Here is a 20,817-nt window from a genome sequence, read left to right as displayed (position 1 = left end):
TTACATCCTATTGGCCAGAGCAAGTCACATGGCCATGTGCATGTACAAGGAACTGAGGAAGTGCCATCTGATTATGTGCCCAGGAGGGAAATTGAGACATTTGGGTCATTTGATATTGTTCTACTTCATTAGGATCATTTGGCTTTAAGTTGAGTGGTAGGTTCATAGAGTACTTGCTTAATTATTAATTTATACATATAAATTTATAAATACATTTATGCTTATCATATGCTATTTACGTATATGGGCTTCCCAGGTGGCTCAGTGGTAAAAAAATCCACGTACCAAGCAGGAGACATGGGTCGGGAACATCCCCTGGAGGAGGGCATGGCAACCCACCCCAGTATTTTTGCTGGGAAAATTTCATGGACAGGGGACCCTGGCGGGCTACAGTCCATAGGATTACAAAGAATCAGACACAGCAACTAAACAATGACAACAGCAACTATATATATATATATCTTATTTAAGTATATATATGTATATTAGGTATAAAATATTGAAAAGGAAGAAACCAAAAAAAGAGAAGAAAAAAAATAAATCTTTAATATTTTTTATCCAAATACATAATTTGTATATTTGGATTTTTAAAAAAGTGGAGGCCGAGAGAGGAGAAGGTGAGAGCTAAATTGAGAAACACTTGGAAGTCCTGGAGCAATGGTCTTTAAACTGGGGTAAACATATTCCCAGGGTCCAGGAAGACATTCTAAAAGGTTGTAATACATATTCTATTAAAGAATCAATTTCTAGATGCTCATTTCTAGATGTCCTCTTGACTAACATTGGTCTCCCTGAGAATACTCCTGTGTTTGATCTGTTCTTCTTTCCCCTTTCCTCTTTTCTAAGTGGCCTTTTCACATATTTTTCAAAAGAAAGATGTGCTCCTTCTTGTCATTTTGTCTTTGATAAAAATCTCCAGACGGGAATCAAAGAGACAATTCAAAGTGTTGGTTCTAGCTGAGAAAGTGAATTACTCCAAAGATAGGACTACAGATCTGTTTGCAAATCAGATGTTATCCCATCATTTTAACAAAGGTGAAGGAGAAACCAAGGAGAGAACATTTAGCAATATCACGTGATAAATGATTAATAATGATCTTGTTATTATGCATGAATTCCTACAATAAATTCCCTCCATCCTGAACATGTTTTCTTAGCACTTACATTTTTAAAAGTGAAAAATTAAAGCTAGAATTGATGCTGAACCCACTCTCATTCTGGAAAGAGTAATATTTATCCATGGATATGTGGAGGGGAAAGCACCAACTGTTTCATTAAGAAAAGCATTTCCAAAATATTCTTTGGGATAATAATATTTTATTAAAATGTTCAATAAACCTGTGATATAGTTATGTTATTTTGATGAATTGTGTTACTACTAATTGTAATGATAACTCATTCTGTAAGAAAATCTTGCTGTAGACTAGCGCTGTCTAACAGAACTTTCCGTGATGATTGGATTTGCTCCATCCAGTACAGCCCCATATGCCACGTGTTGCTATTAAATACCTGGAATGTGGCTAGTGTGAATGAGGAGCTGAATTTCAAATTTTATTTATTTAAAAAAGTTTTAATAGTCACACGTGGCTAGTGGCTATAGTGTTGGACAGCACAGCTTGAGAACTTTATGGCCACAGAAAAGGAAAAACTACTAAAGTTGAATTTGTATACATTTTTAAGAGAAATATGATAAAGTGATTAATAAAGTATTTTAATCATAAATGTATATTATGATAAAGTTTTATAGAGGAAGAGAAATGGAAATACAAATTCAAAGAGAAGAAGAAATAATGTAAAATTTCGTACCGTTAAGGAAGTGCACATTTGTGATATTTTTAAAAGGGTGATGGAGGATGTCAATTTCTTTAATATTTCAATTCTATTTGGATACATTTAAATGAGGGACAGCAATGATTTTTAAATGTTTAAACTGTTAAAATATTTCAGATTTACAGTGGACTTTTAATTTTTTGCAGCTATTTAAACTTAAGATTTGGAGCCCCAAATTTAAAACTTCCCTTAAAAACAGGTGTCCTAAAAAAAACACCAAAATCCAAACAAATGAGCCAAAAATACAAAGTTGCCTGTCTCTTATGCACACGTGTACACACACACTCCCCCCAACAGACCCCCAATTCCACACTGGTAATTATGGCGTAGCCGGCTAATGAACCACACTTGGTTAGCAACTTGGGGTAGTCTGATCAGTTAGAACTCTTCAGAGGTGGGACAGCCTCAAAGAAGATTGTTAAGGATCAAAAGTTCATTTCAAAGTTTTTTGTATTGCTGCAACCTAAACCTGCTTGGCCTGAGCAGCCCTTGACGGACCACACACAGGTCTTTCGTGAGTGTTTGGTTTGGTTTTGGTGGAAACTGAGGCAATGACCTGAGTTAGGTGCAGACCTAGGACAGTGCACACAGGTCCCAAAGTGACTCGAACTGAACAAATCCAGAGGAAGCAGAATCTAGGAGGCAGAGGTGACCCTCAGAACATAAGTCTGCTCTCCACCTCCCCCCAAGGCCTCAGCCTCCCCATGGAAGTGGGCCGGGGTTTGGCATTCATGTGCTTTGTGCGTCACAAGGCATGCTAAACCCAGCGTGGTTATCCTCATTCACCCATGGCCTCCCTGCAGTGTTGCTCAACTCCAGGGGTCAGGAATGGTTCAGCCCATTCCCAGTGGCAGCAAGACAGGAGGCCCAGAGGAGACTGAGAGGCAGGGCACTGAATGACCCCAAGTCACCACCACCACCAACCCACCCCGGCACTGTAGGGGATGGGAAAATATTCCCGTGACCCAGTGAGTGCTTCCCACGCAGGTGAGCACTGCCAGCCAGAGGGGTGGAGGAGGGAGGGGGGCAGGGCTGCGTATCCTGGCAAGTGAGTGGCAGGAGAGTGTCTTCATGTTGTGGGACCTGGGATTCCGGATCAGCAGCTCTGACTCAGCCTCCAATTGACAAAGGTCAGGCCTCCCTTTCGCAAGGGCTTCCACTCTCGGCTGGGCCCTGCCCGGGTTAGGCAGGCAGGAGGCCTGATGCTCAGCCTTTGGGACCAGCTCCCAGGAAGCTGCAAGGGATCCAAGTGGTCTTGGCACCATGTCAAAGGCTGGCTTCAAGATGCTTTATAAGTGGGCTTTTGTACCAGGCCCAGGCTGAGGCTTCATAAGAACATGGAAGATGCCAGGGAAGTCAGAACAGCTTTTTAAAAATAAGGCTCAGACCATAGGCAGGTGCTTCCATACCACTTGGACCATAGTGAAAGAAAAAGTGAACATCAGCCCAGAGGTGGAGAACACAACAGACACTTTACTTTAGGAAGATGGGGGAATGACTCCAAGAGACATGGGGTGTTAAAGAAAGTCTGGGTCTGCACCTTTTTTTCTTTGACTGTCACGCCACTTGTCATCTCTGAATGCCTCAGAGCTTGATGTTGTATCACATGGTGAATGCCTGCGTGTGTGCGTGCGTGCTAAGTTGCTTCAGTTGTATCCGACTCTTTGCCACCCAGTGGACTGTAGCCCACCAGGCTCCTCTGTCCATGGGATTCTCCAGGCAAGAATACTGGAGTGGATTGCCATGTCCTCCTCCAGGGGATCTTCCTGCCATAGGGATCAAACCCACATCTTGCCTGAGACAAGCTAAAGAGGACTAATAGCCGACAGCAGAGTTGATCGCCACTAACAGTGGCTCTTTGAAAAAAATCTAGAAAACCCAATCATTCTCAGCCTTTATTTTAATGTGACTCACATGACCTTTACCTTCATGATTCACCTCTGTAGACAGTGCCAGATTTTGACACAACTGTCAAATGTGTGCAATTCCTGGGCCCTCATTTCATCTCTTTCACTCCAGCTTAGCAGCTCAGGAAGAATGCATGTAAGAGTATGGTCATTATAGGGTAACCTTGAATTGCTCTAAGTCATTAAAACAGTAAATTCTTTGCAAAACTGAGAATGAAATGAGGTTGCATCTCTTTTGTCAGTTCCATTACTTTGGCTCCAGCTTCATCCGCTCTACCGTAAGGATGGCCTTCTTTCTTTCCCCAGGTCACTTGTTCTGTGATGAACCCAGGAAGTCCAGGTTCCCAGGACGATTATCTGAAATGCAACAGTGACTCTTTTTATATATATATATATACAGTCTTTAATATAAACAGTCTCTCTCTCTCTTTTATATATATATATATATATATATATATATATATAGTCTTTAATATAAACAAAAAGCTTATGACAAAAAGCAAGACAATTTTTGTTTAAAGCTGAAGAACTGAGGCTTAGAATAATTAATTTAAAGATAATCTAATTTGGGACTTGGCATTTATATTTAACATTTCCAAAATTTTTTTCAACAATTAGAAGACTCCTGGTCTCTTGGACCACTGGAGCCACCTCAGATGCATGCCTTCAGCCTGGGAGCTCCTCAGTCACTGCCAAACGCAGGGTTCTTGGGTGGTTGCCAAAGCCCGAGGGGCCAGAGCCCACAGCAGCTTGTATGGTTGCTGCAGTTGCTGCCAGTATGTAATTCCATGACCTTGTCTGAGCCTCAAAGCCTGTCCTGGTTGCTCCCACTTGCTCAAACCCTGAGTCTTGGACTTCTCTTGCTGCTGATCCTGGAGTCTGTGGCACAGCCAGGAGCCCTGGTGCAGGTCCCACTGGCAATTGTCCTTTGAGCCCAAGACAGGATGGTCCCTGGCCCCTCTCACCACACTCAGCTAAGGCCGCTCCCCACTGGAGCCATGAGGAGCCACTGCCCCTGGGCAGCCTGGGCCAGGACAGTGTGTGGGGACAGGTTCCCTTGTCTGCCTGTGGTGGACTGGGGCCCACAGCTCCCTTCTCCTTTGCATTGCTATAGCCTAAGCCCACACCCAGTTCCTATCACTAAATGAGTTATGTGTCTTTCAAGGAGACAGACTCCTCAGTCATAAAGTCCTTGGAATCCATCTTGCAGCCAGGGGGTTGTGATTCAGTCTTTGAGAACTGCTGAACTTGGAAATGTGCCCTCAGCACAAAGGTCTGCTCATCTCCAAACCAAGCCAAGCTCTGACGGCATCTTCTGTCTTGTTCTCAGAGGACCATGTTGCAGTGGTATCATGCCATGACATCAGCCATGAATATTGGCTGCAGGCTGTGTTAGGGTGCCACGAGCTGCTATAACAAGCCCCAAGTTCAGTGATTTAACACATTAGAAGTCCACTCACCACTCACATAAGAGTCTAGTGCCTGATTCCTAGTCAGCAAGCGGCTTTTTGTCATGTGGCTGTTGCCATTGTGTGGCTTTTTTCCATCCAAGGGCCTGGAAGTCCTCTGCATCTAACTGACGGATGTAGAGGAGTCACATCCTCTTCTTTTTTTACTGCAGTAAAATACACATTAAATCTACCATTTAACCTTTTTAAAGTATATAGTTCAGTGGCGAGTACATGCACATTGCTTTGTAGCCATCACTGCGATCCATCTTCAGAACTTTTTCTTTTTTTGGCTACACTTCTGGCGTGTGAGATCTTAGTTCCCTGACCAGGGATCAAACCCATGCCCTTTGCAATGACCATACAGAGTCTTAACAATTGGGCTGCCAGGGAACTCCCTAGAACTTTTTCATCTTCCCCAATGGAAACTCTTTCCCCATTAAACACTAGCTCCCCATTTCCTGCTACCCCCCAGCTCCAGGCAACTATCATTCTACTGTCTGTCTCTGTGAATTCGGCTACTCTAAATACCTCATATAAGTGGCCTCTTGTGATATTTGTCCTTTTGTGACTGGATTATTTTGTTTAGCACCATGTCTTCAAGTTTCACCCATGTTGTGGCACCTGTTAGAATTTCCTTCCCTTTGAAGGCTGAATAATATTCCATGGTATGTGTACACCAGATTTCGTTTATCCATTCATGCGTTAATGGACACTTGGGTTGTTTTAACCTCTTGGCTTTTCACATCCCCTTCTTAACCATCTTGACATGCAAGTGACATCTGTCATTTGATCCCATTCCTTAGGAGAACCTATTATATGGCCCCACCTACATACATAGGAAGCTGGGAAATGTAATCCCTGGCTGGGCAGCCACTTCCAGAAATAATTCAGCCAGGAAGATGAGGCACGATTTGTTGGTGGACAATTAGCTGTCCCTGCCATCCCCTCACCTTTGTACTTCCTAGAACCACCATTTACAGTGGTCCAGGAAAAATATCTTTTTTTTTTTTCCAGCTTCAGTTCCTAACTGGATGAAGGTTTTGAAGTCTCAATGTACTTTCAGCAAAAGCTGTAGTAACATTTGTGTAGTCTTTTGCATTTTTCCACGTCCTTTTCATATGGTGTCATTGTTCTGTCTCTATTGTTTTCTCACCAGATGATGTTTGTAGAGTTCATTCTGCTACAATAAATCCAATAAGTAGTAATTATTAATCTTCACAGCAACACCAGGTTTGATCATCTTCCCCTTGTGTATAAGTGAACATATTGAGATTTGTTCAAAGTTGTGTGTGCTTAGTCGCTCAGTCGTGTCCAACATTTGCAACCCCATGCACGAGCCAGGTAGTAAATTGTGACTCCATCTGTCTATCTGTACCTCTTGCTTAGGGAGCCATCCTCATGGATTTGAGAAATAACCCTGATGTCCTTCAAAGGACACTTTGAGCCCCCAAACCAAACTCTGCCCCCAGAACACCCTCTTTGCTCTAGAAATGACAGACTCTCTCCTCTAGTACTCAAACTGAGACCCGCCTGGAGAATGTGGTAAGAAAGGGAGGCGAGATCCTCTCACTCTGGAACCTGTCCTGTGCTCCTGGTCCCCAGGAGCTTCCCGGGACCCTTGGAGCAAAAAAACAAAATGTCTTCTGATGCTGCTGCTGCCACGGCAGCAACAACATTCATGAAGCCACTTCTGTGTCCAGGCCCTGGGGGTGTATGCAGGAATAAGAAATGGTCCCTCCCCTCCGAGGAGTGCATTGTTCGACCAGTGAGACAGACATGGGAATGAATGCTGTCATATCATATGACAAGCGATATAGACAAAGTGCTATGGAAATTTGGAAGAGGGAGTCATTAATTTTGCTTTGTTATGGCAAGCTACAGCAAGAAGGTGACATCAGAGTTGGGTGTAGACAACGGAGGGAGGATTGGGGAGAGCTATTTTAGATAGAAGGGACTCAGTGGTGTCAAAGAATATGGTGTATTTGAGGATAAAGAGGAGGCACTGTGAAGGGAAAGCATGAGTTGAGACAGGGTGGGGGAAGACCTGAGGAGATTGGGTGGAGCCAGGGGTAAAAGGGCCATCATTCTACAGATGAGGCAAGGAGATTATTAACTGGGGACAAATGCAACCAGAGCCATCTAATACACAGCTTCGTCTGGCTAGGATGAACAATGGGAAATGGAACTGATCACCTGTTTCATTCCAGTCCCATTCATTCCCACAGGGCAGGCCCACCCCAGCCATCCTGTATGCCATATGCCACGTAACTGGGTCATTCTGGGCAAAGGCCAGAAAAGAGACTGCCCGAGGACATCAGTACTCCCAAAACGACCCCTCCCCCTTGGCCTGTAGGCGAAGAGGGATTCATGATAGGTTTTTTTCTTCCTAGTTGGCTTATAGGGGAGGATTAAGCTGAATCCCAAGTTGGTTATCTCAAAGCCGGGGTCTCTATCTGTTACCTGCACAGAATTGAAGCCTGGGAGTGCCAGGAACACTGTGGCCTCTCTCCTGTCCCATGGTTGAGCATGAAGGGGGTGGAGAGAGAAGGGAAAGATGGTGGTGGAGAGAACAGAGAACAGTGTCAGAACCAGTTCACCATCACGCAGGTACTCACCAGCCCCTCACTCATACTTCCCCACCCCTTTACATCAGGATGGGATTCCCAGACTTCTAAGTAATTTACAATTAGAAGTGGAAAGCCAAGGGATTCTGGGTTAACAGTGAACTGTGGTGAGAAATCAAACCCTGAAGGTAGCAGCTGCCCCACCCAAGAAGCCAAAGCCCTTCTCTCATGGAGGCTGTGGGCCAGCGATGCTTTACTGACAAACCTGTGCCAACCTTGAGGGTACAGTGATGAAGGGGACATTCTTCCTGCCTTCAAGGACTTCACAGTCTGGTGGCAAAGGCAGGCAGGTACACAGCTCCCAGCATCTTAGGTGCCATGCATTGTGTAAACTGTGATGAATTCTATCTAATCTCTTCAAATGAAACATCTAATCAAGATACTGGGTAATCTGGCCTCTCCTTCTGCAAACTTGCCCTCAGTGGGATCCATTTCCAATATTATGAAAGACATACTGTATCATCATTCGCTAATCATAAATGACACCATGAAATTGATATAAAAATCTATTCAGAAAAACAATTCAGATTTTCTCATCAACATATATTATTCTATGGCAAAGCCTCTAATTAGTTATTGTATTTTCCTCTCAATTTTGTTCTAGTCTTTCAATGACTTTGTACAGCAAAGTTCTGGATTCCTTAATTCCTCTGAACTCTGCCAGGTCTGGGGCTGTTTTGGTGTTCAACGATGGGGCTGTTGAATTTTGAAACATTCAAAATTCAAGGCAGGGCCCACGATTGGGTTTTGTAAGAAACCATGAGTCTAAGCTGGTTAACGTACCTTAGCAGAGCAGGTTTTTTAAAGATCCAGGATCTATTTTGAAGGAGTGGAATTGAGGAAGTTAAGAAATGACTCTTGAGAGTCCTTTGGACAGCAAGGAGATCAAACTAGTTAATACTAAAGGAAATCAACCCTGAATATTCATTGGAGGGACTGATGCTGAAGCTGAAGCTACAATACTTCGGCCACCTGACAGGAAGAGCCGACTCATTGTAAAAGACCCAATACTGGGAAAGATTGAGGGCAGAAGGAGAAGGGGTTGACAGAGGATGAGATGGTTGGATGGATGGCATCATTGACTCAATGGACATAAGTTTGAGCAAACTCCAGAGACAATGAAAGACAGGGAAGCCTGGTGTGCTGCATGCAGTCCATGGGGTTGCAAAGAGTCGGACACGACTTAGTGATTAAGCAACAAGAAATGACAGTGATAAGGATAAAAGGATCTTTGGATGAAAGTTATAGGAATATGAGTTTGAGCTCAAAACAAGGAAAAATTTATCATAGTTGGAACTATCCAAGACTGGTGGAGGTAATGGGTGTTTGTTGACAGAGGCCAAGCAGAGGGATGATGACAGTCAGAGGGTCTTATACTGGGAGGGAGGTTGAATGAGATAAACTCTACAGCCATTTGTGCTGAACTTGAGTCTTCACTCTGCTTTCAGCTGATGGAACAAACCTGGCCTGGCAACATCACCTTTCCTGGACTCCATTTTATCATTGCTGAGTTGGATAGAGGGAGCAATGGTCAGAGCCCTCACTGACCACTGTGAGTGAACCCCAGACCATTAGCCCTGGGTCTCAAAGGTAAGTGAGCATAGTCTTGGGACCTCTGGATCCTCAGGTCCATCTGATGACTTGGAAGTTCCTTTAATCTTCCACACTGGAGACCAGCCAGGCTGGTTTGTCTTGTTCTAATTATTATTTAGATGACTGTTTGGCTCATTCCTAGGCAAGGTTTAAATCAAGTCAGACCTGTTAATTGAATCAAAGTTATATAATCATATTTGGGCATTTAAGTGCAAACCAATTATTTCGAGCCCGAGCATCTTATACACAAGGAAGGAGTTCTGTTAAGTGTCAGGAATGTATGCTAATACATGAAGCCTAACCCCTAAAGTGGAGGGTGGAACACGCCAGGGCACTCCTGTTTCGATGAGGTTGTTGTAATAGTTATTGCTCTGGGCACATTCTGGGAGGATGCTGGAAACGTCTCAAACAAATATGACATTGACATTACCCCAGCTTGTCAAACCCATTACATTTGGAACATGTCTTTCTGTAGCATTTGGCCTGGCTTATAAATGCATTATCAAAATCTGTAAGAGGTGTTGCCAGCAGCCTTCCCTTGGCCTTTCTGGTCATCAGTGTTCCTTCCTCTCCTGACAAATATATGCCATAGGCATATATCTGTTAGGCGTTTCATTTTTTCACTTGGGCCTCTTTCTAGTTTTCAGTCTCAGTCTACAAGCCTCCAAACCTTGCAGTCCTCAAACACTAGCCTCCTCTGCAAAGAGAGAGGAAAATAGGGAGGAGTAAGTAAGGAAGTAATTGGTGAGTTGATGGGACGGACTAGTGACATAAACCAACCCATCAGGAAGAAGATGCCAGACTCGAGATTGAAGTGTTTGCCCCTAAATGCTCTAAGGTGGGAATATAAACTGATACAGCCAGTATGGAGAACAGTATGGAGATTCCTTAAAAAAAAAAAAAAAAACAACTAGGAATAAAACTACCATATGACCCAGCAATCCCATTCCTGGGCATACACCCTGCAAAAACCATAATTCAAAAAGACACATGTACCCCAATGTTCAGGCTTCCCCAGTGGCTCAGTGGTAAAGAACCTGCCTGCCAGTGCAGGAGATGCAGGAGACGTGGGTTCAGTCCCTGGGTTGGGAAGATCCACTGGAGGAGGGCATGGCAACTCACTTCAGTATTCTTGCTGGGAAAATCCCATGGACAAAAGAGCCTGACATGCTACAATGCATAGGGTCACCAAGAGTCAGACATGATTGACGTGACTGAGCACCAGCACACCCCATTGTTCACTGTAACACTGTTTACAAGAGCCGGGACATGGAAGCAACCTAGATATCCATTGACAGATGTGGTACATATATACAATGGGATGTTCCTCGCCATAAAAAGGAACAAATTTGAGTCAGTTGAAGTGAAGTGGCTGAACCTAGATCCTCTTATACAGAGTGAAGTGAGTCAGAAAGAGAAAAACAAATATTGTATATTAATGCATATATCTAGATATATGGTACTGAAGAACCTGTTTGCAAGGCAGGAAATAGAGAAAGGACATAGAGAGCAGTCTCCTGGACACAGTCGGGGAAGGAGAGGGTGGGATGAATTGAGAGAGTAGCATTGAAACATATACATTGCAATATGTAAAATGGATAGCTAGTGGGAAGTTGCCAGGGACCTCAACCCGGTGCTCTGTGACAACCTAGAGGGCTGGGATGGGGTGGGAGTTGGGAGGGAGGTTCAAGACAGGGGACATATGTACACTGACATCTGATTCACATTGTTGTAAGGCGGAAGCTAACACAACATTGTAAAGCAATTATCCTCCAATTAAAAATAAATAATTTTTAAAGAAAAACACTCATCCAGGCCTCGCAACCTCGAGGGGGCCTCTAGCCCGGAGGTTCCCTGTACATTCTTCACTCCGCACTTGGAGAGCGAGGTACCAGGTGCCCATTTTCTGCCTGGTGTTAAGAACTGAGGTGGCAGGCTTTGCCAAGATAACTCAGCCTGAGAAACAATCAGATGTAATTGCTGGAGATGGTGTGCTTGCAGAGGAAGAGGCATTTTCTGCCCTCACATTTTATCTGTGTCTCTAACACAAAAGATCAGGTGCCTCTGAAGAGAAGCATTCTGGGGAGAGTTTCATCTTCACCACTGTCCTAATTAGGGAGCCCTTCAGCCTAGGAATTGCAAAAGCCAAGGAAGTACTGCTCACTAGAGGTGGGGACTTTGCTGCAGGTTTCATTGTAAACACACGGCTGAAGTGTGTCACACATGGGCAGGCATGCTGGTGTGTCCAAAATCAGCCACTAGCCAGAGGACATGGCCTTTCAGCAAGACCAAATGGAACAGCAGCTGATTTTTTTCAAATAGGCTTCATTAGACCCACAGAGGACTAACCCTCACCCTGACTTTGGATTCCACCTTTCTTGCCAGGAATTATAGTAAATGATTCTATCTGGAACTGAAGGCCTTGATAGACTTTGATGTGGCTTTGGAGTCTTTTGAGAGTCAGCTGTCAGGACTCAGCCATTCAGACCACTCACAGGTCCCCAGGGCACCTATGACATAGGCAAGCCCATGACATCTGGCAAGACTATTAACTTTAGGCAGGAAGGTAGGTGTCAGCTTGTCAGAGAAGATCTGAGCAAGCATTCCAAGCAAACCCTTCCACATAGGGAGCTCAGTCCCTAAGAAAGAGTCAAGATAAGGGCGACCATCTAGCCTCTAAGAGAGCAGAGCAGGGCAAAGGCCACACCCACCGTGTGCTGAGCTCAGGGAAGAAGAGGCTCAACTGGGTCCTGCTCAGTCCCTTGAGGGACTTTCAATGAGAAACAGGTAAGAACACCATCCCTGCCCTGCGCTCTGGGATGGTGGCTGTGAGCCCTCAAGATTCTACAGAGCTGAAAGGTAGCCTACATATTGCTTGTTGTTCAGTTGCGATTTCGTGTCTGACTCTCTGCGACCCCACAGACTGCAGCACAGGCTTCCTTGTCCTACACCCAGAGTTTGCTCAAACTCATGTCCATCCAACCATCTCATTCTCTATGTTGCTTGGCTGGAGGATAATGGATTCAGGCCCAGGTTTAATTGCATCACTCACACAGAAGGCTCTGATCAAAGAGTTATTTTCAGATGACATAGATCCCCATGAGGCACTTGCCTCCTGCCTGTGACACTTTCAAGAGTGACTCTTGCCACATGACTGTAGTGACAAATAGAGCTTTTCTCCAGTGATGTCACTGAGAATTCCAAACTTCTCCGAAAGGAAGAGGGGTGACTACAAATACAGACTTCCCAGTGTATCTCACTTCTTAAACTCCTGTATTTGTAGGCATAAAAAGAAAGCTTAGAATGATGAGTACAGGGAACTTGAAAACAAAGATGCTTTTCAAGTTATGAAATCTGGTTGTTGTTGTTACTAGTTCAGAATATATCGTGTAGCTTGAGTTTCTAAAACAGGAGGCGACCAGATTCAAAATTCAAAGTATTTAAGTGGTGGTTTGGGAGCAGGTATTTTAAGGAAGTTTAGAGGAAAGAATTGGCACCATAGGTTGGTGGTCACTTTAATGAAACCTGTTTGAAGTGCACTCAGCAGTGCTGAGCATTCAGCTGTGCTCAGCAGTGCTCTGAGGTCCTGGGTTTCATATAAGATAATCACAATTTCTCCTTTTAAGGAAAATTGAGTCTTATTTCTTAATCCTATCCATCCTTCAAGACCCAGCTCAAATGCCACCTCCCTCCATAAGCCTTCCATGATTGAGCCCAGGTGAAATTTCCTTTTCTCGCCACTCTCACAGTACTTTATCCTCACCTCTCTGATAACTACTTTCCATTTTCTATAAAGCAAGTTACATACTTGTTTATATTCACACATTTCAAAAGAATGAAATCTTACAGACTATGTTCTTTGACCACAATGGAATGAAATTAAACTGAATAAAATACCTAGATAATTATAAATATTTGAATATTAAATAATATTTAATACTTCTAAATAAATATGGATTAAATAAGCTACTTTAAGAGAAATTAGAAAATATTTAAGCAGAATGATAAAAAGTCAATATTACATTTCCATTTATAAAATTTATAGGGTACAGCACTTAGAGAGAAATCAATAGCACCAACCTGATCATATTAGAAAAGAAGAAAGGTTTAAAATTAATTATCCAAATTTCCACTTTAAAAAGAAAAATAAGGAAATTAAACCCAAGGAAAGAAAAAACAATAAACATAAAATAGAAATCAGTATATCAGAAAACAAACTGTAGGGATTTTTAACAAACTTGAAAACTGGTTGTTTGAAGTTTCATAAAATTTATAAACCCATAGTAAGACTGATCAGTTAAAAAAAGAGAAAATTCAAGTTACCAATATATGGGATGGAAGAAGGACCACTCCTACAGGCATTATAATGGTAATAGGGGAATACTATGAACAACTTTATGCCAGTAAGGTTGATAACTAAGTGAGATGAACTTTCTTTGAAAAGTACAACTTACCAAAATTGACCCAGAAGAAACAGAAGATCTAAATAATCTATATTTTATAAAGAAATTCAATTCATTATCAGAAGCTTGCCACAAAGAAAAGTGAAGTTGCTCAGTGTGTCTGACTCTTTGCGACCCCATGGACTGTAGCCTACGAGGCTCCTCCATCCATGGAATTTTCCAGGCAAGAGTACTGGAGTGGGCTGTCATTTCCTTCTGCAGGGTATCTTCCCCACCCAGGGACAGAACCTGGGTCTCCCGCATTGCAAACATGCTTTTACCATCTGAGCCACCAGGGAAGCTCCCTATGCCTAGATGATTTCACTTGTGAATTAGATTCATTTAAGGAGAAAAAAAGTATAAATCATGCACAAGCGATTTCAAAAAGAGAGAAGAAGGGAAAGTTTTAAAATTCATTTTAGGAGATATGCATAACCCTGATATCAAGACCTGACAAGACATCTAAGGAAATGAAGTGATAGACCAATATACCTGTGAATATAGACACAGAAATCCTCAACAGAATATAAGCAAATGAAGTTCAGCAATACATAATAATAGTAATAATGCGTTGTGACCAAGTGGAATTTATCCCCCAAATATATACAAAATGCACAAAACCCCTCTTTTGTAAGTTTTATTTGAACTTTTAAATGTTATGGACATATTTCATTATATTGGTTTCTAGCATCTGTTAAGAATAAATTATAGGAGTACATAAAGCCTCTTTTACTATTTTTGTAATTTCTAATCTATAGTTATTTAAGAGGGCTTCTCTGATAGCTTGGAGTAAAACACCAGACTAATAAAAAATTAGTTCAAGAACAATCAAGTTCAAGAACACCATAACAAATCTTTATTGTGAACCTGTAGTTGAATGAAATATCACATTTCTTGTGACATCAACTCTATTCCAAAATTTAGAAACCATTTAAACATGGGTTTGAAACATACACACTGAACAATATTTATACATGTATGAAATAGAATTGTTTTCCCAAAACATGTTCTTTTTCATTATTTCCCACATCGAATCCTAGTTTTTAAATGCCTTTTAGTTTCAAGTGTTCTATCTTTATAAAATAAAATCTGAAATTTTAATATTTTATTTCTTGTTGAAAAATAATTTTCTAGCCATGACTCAGAGAGGGGGAAAGTGAATGCAGGTCCAGCCTGCTGACTTCCATAGCAGAGGCTCCAGGAATCTCCCACCCCATATTCCCCTCTGAACTGACCCCCTGAAGAAGTGAGAGTAGTCTGTGGAGGCATCTCTGTGATCTGGTGTTGGTAGAGTTGGGGTAGATGGGAATAGGCCCTGTATTTGTGGTTAAGGAGTTGGATGTCATACTCCAGGCAAAAGAGAGTCACTAAGGCTTTTAACAGGGAGAAACATCATTAATCTCTGTGTAGCAAGGTACCATATTTCATCCAGTCTAAGGTACTTGATTGTGTAAACCACCATTATTATAAGTACCTCTAAGAGGGACTTCCCTGGTTGGGTTAGTGGTTAAGAATCTGCCTTGCAATGCAGGGGATGTGGTCAGGGAACTAAGATGCCACATTCCACAAGCCACAGGCAACCAAGCCTTTCGCTGCTGAACCCTCGTGCCGCAACTAGAGAGTCTGGGTGCCATAACGAAAGATCCTGCATGGTGCAACTAAGACCTGATACAACCAAATAAATAAATGAATGAATTTTTTAAGTACCTCTAAGAAAGAGAAAAATGGAGCTCAGAGAGATTAAGTCACTTGCTCAAGGTCACACAGGTAGAAGCTGGACTTTGAATTCAGATAGTCTGTCTCCTGAGACAGCACTCTTTACTGCCACACTATTATTCACACTCAAAAAAGGAGAAGGGAGTTGCCAATGCAGTAGGGATGTCAAATAAGATTAGGTCATCCAAGCTTGGCACAGGAACAGTTTGTAAAGGGAGCGGGTGGTGGGCAGAAACCAGACAGCAGCGGGCTGCAGAGAGACTGGGTGTGAAAAAGTAGAAACACCACTGTGGACCTCTCTCATGAGGTGTGGCAATGAAAAGGAGTTGGCGGTTGGCTTTTTAACTTTTTTTTAGGTTGGGAGGGAGTTGGGCAGTCTTACTGGTTAAGGAGAGGGAGCCAGGGTGGAGAGAAAATAATCAGGTCTGGGAAGTCTGCAGAGGTAACAGGAATGGGATCCGGAGTGAAGGCAAAGCCTGGAGGAGATGGGACACATCCTCAGGCTAAGCATAGGAACCTGGGCTCCTGTGTTTGGAGATGCTGGTACACTTATGGGAGCAGGAACCTGAGGGGCTCAGATGCTCTCTTCTTGGTGGAACAGGTGGTGAGGCCATCAGCGGATAGTGAGGGAAATAGGACATTGAGGATGAGGTGCTTTGGTATGGTGACACGGAAAAGGAGAAGGAAAGGGACATGGAGAGGAGCTAGACCCCACCTTCCCCCAGGAATGTTCTCCAAGACTTTAGCTGTATTACCACATACAACTAATTCCACAAAACAGCCTCTGCCCCCAAATGCCTGACTACTCTTGGCCCATCTCATCCTGAGAGGAATAGTTCACATCTCACTTGTAGGAATAGGTTGGGGACATGCTCTGCTGGTGCTGTGGCATTAGTGGAAAGCAGATTTGGGTCCTTTCTTTATGTGGGGCAATGAGAAAAGAGTGTAGGTTTTAGATTCCTGGATTGAATCCTGGTCCCACTATGCCCCAGCTGTGTGACTTTTAGTAAGTTACTTAGCCTCTCTTCTTCAACTCCTCATCTGTACAGCAAGGATAAAAATAGTGCCTATCTCATAGAATTTTTAAACATTTTAGAACTCTGTTGCTGTTAAGTCACTTCAGTCGTGTCTGACTCTGTGTGACCCCATAGACAGCAGCCCACCAGGCTTCCCCGTCCCTGGGATTCTCCAGGCAAGAACACTGGAGTGGGTTGCCATTTCCTTCTCCAATGCATGAAAGTGAAAAGTGAAAGTGAAGTTGCTCAGTCGTGTCCAACTCTGTGTGACCCCATGGACTACAGCCTACCAGGCTCCTCCGTCCATGGGATTTTCCAGGCAAGAGTACTGGAGTGGGGTGCCATTGCCTTCTCCATCTTTAGAACTCTACCAGACACATAATAAGTGCTCAAAAATGTTAGCTATTACTATGCGATCCTATTCTGATCTCTTACCCTGGTTGGCCTTGAAAGATGCCAGAAAACTCTGGCTGAGGCTCTAATGGGCCAATAACTCATTGGAAGGCACTTGAAGTCACTTATTTCTTTAACCAGCCAATGTAGATTTTTCTCTAGCAAGTGTCCCATCAGTTATTTTCCAGAGATAAAGAAGGAGAGGCTTAAACTCACTTCTAAGGACTGATTGTATTACAATGTTAACCCTTAAGATGCCATTCACCAATGTTTCAGAAAATTAGTTCTGAGAAGCATTAAGAGCAGTTAACTAGAGGGGTGGAATGGGGTGGGATATGGGAGGGAGGTTTAAGAGGGGGGGACATATGTATACCTATGGCTGATTCATGTTAATATATGGCAGAAACCTACACAATATTGTAAAGCAGCTATCTTCCAAATTTAAAAATAATTTTTTTTTTTTTAAAAAGAGCAGTTGACATTTTTCTTGGTTCTTTCAACCAGGGCTTGCCTGGAAATCTTACTGTTTGCAAGTTCACATCTTATATTTGCGAAAACTCTTCCAGATGTGTGACAGAAAAAATAATTGGTTTAGCAAATCGTATTCATCTTAATACACATAACTGAAAAGTCAGGAGTGTATTTGGTTGGTACTCAGGCATAGCTAGACCCAGTAGTTCCTGTGATGTCATCAGCCCTCGGGTGCTTCACAGCCTTTGGCTCTTTTCTTTTTTCCCTGTTGCCATTCTTCAGGCAGTTTCCTTTTATACAGCAGCCTCCATAGCTCCAGGCTTACAGATTCCCAGTTTCATGTCTTGCAGAAAGAGAGAATATTTTCCTTGTTATTCCAGAAAACATTCTAGAATTAATTCTGAATTTTACTAATGTGGATCATAAGTTCATCCCTGAACTGGTTGCTAGGACTCGGGCCATGAAATACACTGATCTGCCACACTGCATGGAAAGAAACCAACAAATATGCCCATACATGAACACCCTGTCTAGGGTCATTGCCCCTGGAAGCACAGCCCAGCACTCCAGGTGCTGGGAAACTAACAGATTTTCAGGTAAAGCTCTGTATTTATCCATTTCCCAAGAGCTATTCTGACCTGAGCCTCACTTCCATGTGTGCTGAGAGGGGACACAAGTTTCTTATTCTTCTGACATTATGTATAAAGATATAGGGCTTCCCAGAGTTGTCTCTGCCCCTGAAATGCAAGCATGTGTGAAGCAGACACTGTCAACACCCCTACAATATTTCCCAGGGCCTCTACCACCGTGTGAATGCTGGCCAGATCTCCCAATGCACTGGGCTTTCTCTGGCAGCCGGAGCCTGCTAGACTGGCGGCCATGTGGCTGATGACAGGCCAGAAGTTTCAGAGAACTGAACTTCCCCCAAGCTCCAGAGCAGCCCTCCACCAGTGGAAGATGCGAATTGGTGTAGCAGCAGCTACTCAGGTGGGATAACTCTGAGATGACTCTGCTGTGTGGACTCCAGAGTTTCCAGTGGGGTTAAGCTCCAGTTAGCCTTGTTGCTATTTGGTTTTAAAACGTTCTCTTCATGGGACTTCCCTGGTGGTCCAGTGGGTAAATAAATCAATTTGTTGTTTAGTCACTAAGTCTGTCGACTCTTTGCAATGCCATGGACTATAGCCCACCAGACTCCTCTGTCCATGGGATTCTCCAGGCAAGAATACTGGAGTGGGTTGTCATTTCCTTCTCCAGGGGATCTTCCCGACCCAGGGATAGAACCCGTGTCTCCTGCATTGGCAGGTGGATTCCTTACCCCTTAGCCACTTGGGAAGGCTCTAAATAAATCAGTGTGCTGTGCTTAGTCTCTCAGTCATGTCTGACTTTTTGCCGACTTTGTCCGACTCCATGGACTGTTGACCGCCAGGCTCCTCTGTCCATGGAATTCTCCAGGCAAGAATACTGAAGTGGATTGCCATCCCCTCCTTCAGGGAAATCTTTCCAACCCAGGGATCGAACCCAGGTCTCCTGCAATGCAGGCGCATTCTTTACCAGCTGAGCTGCCAGGGAAGCCCTAAATAAATCAATAAATATTTTTTAAAATGTCCCCTTCCTGGATGTTTTCCCTCCCTCACTTCTATTCTTGTTGTGTTGACTCGGATCACCTCCCCACAAAAACTGCACTCAAATCTTTGTGTCAGGGTCTTTTGGGGGGAGAATTGAAGCTAAGAGAGCATCTGCCTTCACGTGTGTACATGCATGCACACATGTGAGCTCACTGTGTCACAAAGATCATGTCTTGTTTGGTCTGTTCAACACCTCCTCTCCCACCAGGAGAGATGCCCTCCTTCACTGGGGATGACTCTCCTTCTTCTCCTTCCCAAGAACTATTAGGAAGAAAGCAGACATTGCCAGAAAGCAGAGATCGCTGTGCTGGCTGCACACCATTGTAATGCTCATCCTAGCACACAGCACAGTACCAGGCCTGGGTAGTCATGTTCGTGGAATGCGTGAATGTGAATGATGACACATTTGAGATGAACAATCACCTCGAGTTCAGGGGAAGTAACATCCTTTTTAGGGAATGGCTTAAGAGTAGCCAGGCTGGTGTCCTCAGGAGTGGTGTTTTTTCCTGGTCTACAAACTAGCAAGAACTAATTGTGTATGAAAATCCCTTGGATGCTGTGACTGGGTACCCCCAACCTAAGAAAACTCAGTGGCCATACGAATAAAACGTCATAAAGATGTGATCTCACTCTTAGAAGTTCTTTAAGAGAAAAAGATACACACACACATAAAGGAGTTTATCACAGTGATGTGAATGAGAAAAGAATTTGGAAGGAAGAAATTCATCACCATGACACATAAGAGCAGACTTCAAGCTTCTCCTGGACCCTTAGACTTGGAAAAATTGTTCTGCCTGAGAAAGGGGGGGAATGTGTTTGGACACTAGAGAGGAGATGGCAGAGAGGGAGTGGGGTTGGTGCATTCAGGGCAAGCCAGGCATCCTGCATTGGAATCTGCTCCTGTGGCAGCTCAGACCCCCCCACTTTGTAAATTAACTTTTTTCTTTTGTTGAAATATAATTGATTTACAATATTGTATTAGTTTCAAGGGTACAGCAAAGTGACTCAGTTATACATATGTATGTTTATATCTGTATTCTTTCTCACTCCTTTTCCATGTTTATTTATTATGAGATATTGAATACAGTTCCTTGTGCTATATAGTAAATCCTGTTGATTATTTGATATATGGTAATTTGTACCTAATGTGAGAGTTAATTCAATACTCTCAATTTATCCTTCCCCCTGCCCCACAAATTAACTTTTTAATTGAAGTAGAACATAAATAAACTACACAAATCAAGGGTGAACTGGGTGATGTATTTTTTACAAAGTAAACATGTTTGTGTAACTATCTTGCAGATCGAGATATTGGACATTACTTAAACCCCTGCCTTGTCCCCTCTCCCCATCATCTTCCCCCTAAAGTAACTACTACTGTGATATCTGTCATCATAGCTCAGTTTGCCTCTTTTGGAAATTTGTATGAGGGGACCACAGAGTCTGTGGCATTTTGTATCTAATATCTTCCAGCCAACATTACAACTGTGAGTTACACTGTATTGCTCCCTGTAACAATGATCTGTTCTTTTTTATTGCTGTCTAGCATTCCATCAATCAACTATTGATTTATGTATCCAATCTTTTATATGCTACTCCTTTGCTGTTTGATGTGAACAGAAAAGAAATAGCTTATGAGCATGGAGATAGAACCTTGAGAAAGTTCACTGTCAGAAATTTACAGAATTGAAGGGGATGTTTTGAACTCTCAGGGCCCTTGAACTGGATTCTGGGGGAAACTTTAACTCT

The 20,817-nt window shown here is 43.0% G+C and overlaps 1 long non-coding RNA gene across 3 annotated transcripts in view; it reads left to right on the top strand.

Moving 5' to 3' along the window:
• The window catches only part of LOC113901365, a 147,270-nt gene that overhangs the window by 53,723 nt on the left and 72,730 nt on the right, over nt 1-20,817 (top strand). For all 3 annotated transcript variants that reach the window (XR_003513394.1, XR_003513393.1, XR_003513395.1), the window contains exon 2: nt 9,261-9,402. This is a non-coding gene — a long non-coding RNA (uncharacterized LOC113901365). The remainder of the gene's footprint in view (nt 1-9,260; nt 9,403-20,817) is intronic.

The sequence above is a fragment of the Bos indicus x Bos taurus genome, chromosome 11 (genome assembly GCF_003369695.1).
Source record: "Bos indicus x Bos taurus breed Angus x Brahman F1 hybrid chromosome 11, Bos_hybrid_MaternalHap_v2.0, whole genome shotgun sequence".
NCBI classification, from domain to species: Eukaryota; Metazoa; Chordata; class Mammalia; order Artiodactyla; family Bovidae; genus Bos; species Bos indicus x Bos taurus.
The sequence above is the reverse complement of the archived record's forward strand: the minus strand, read 5'-3'. Positions and strand labels throughout refer to the sequence as shown.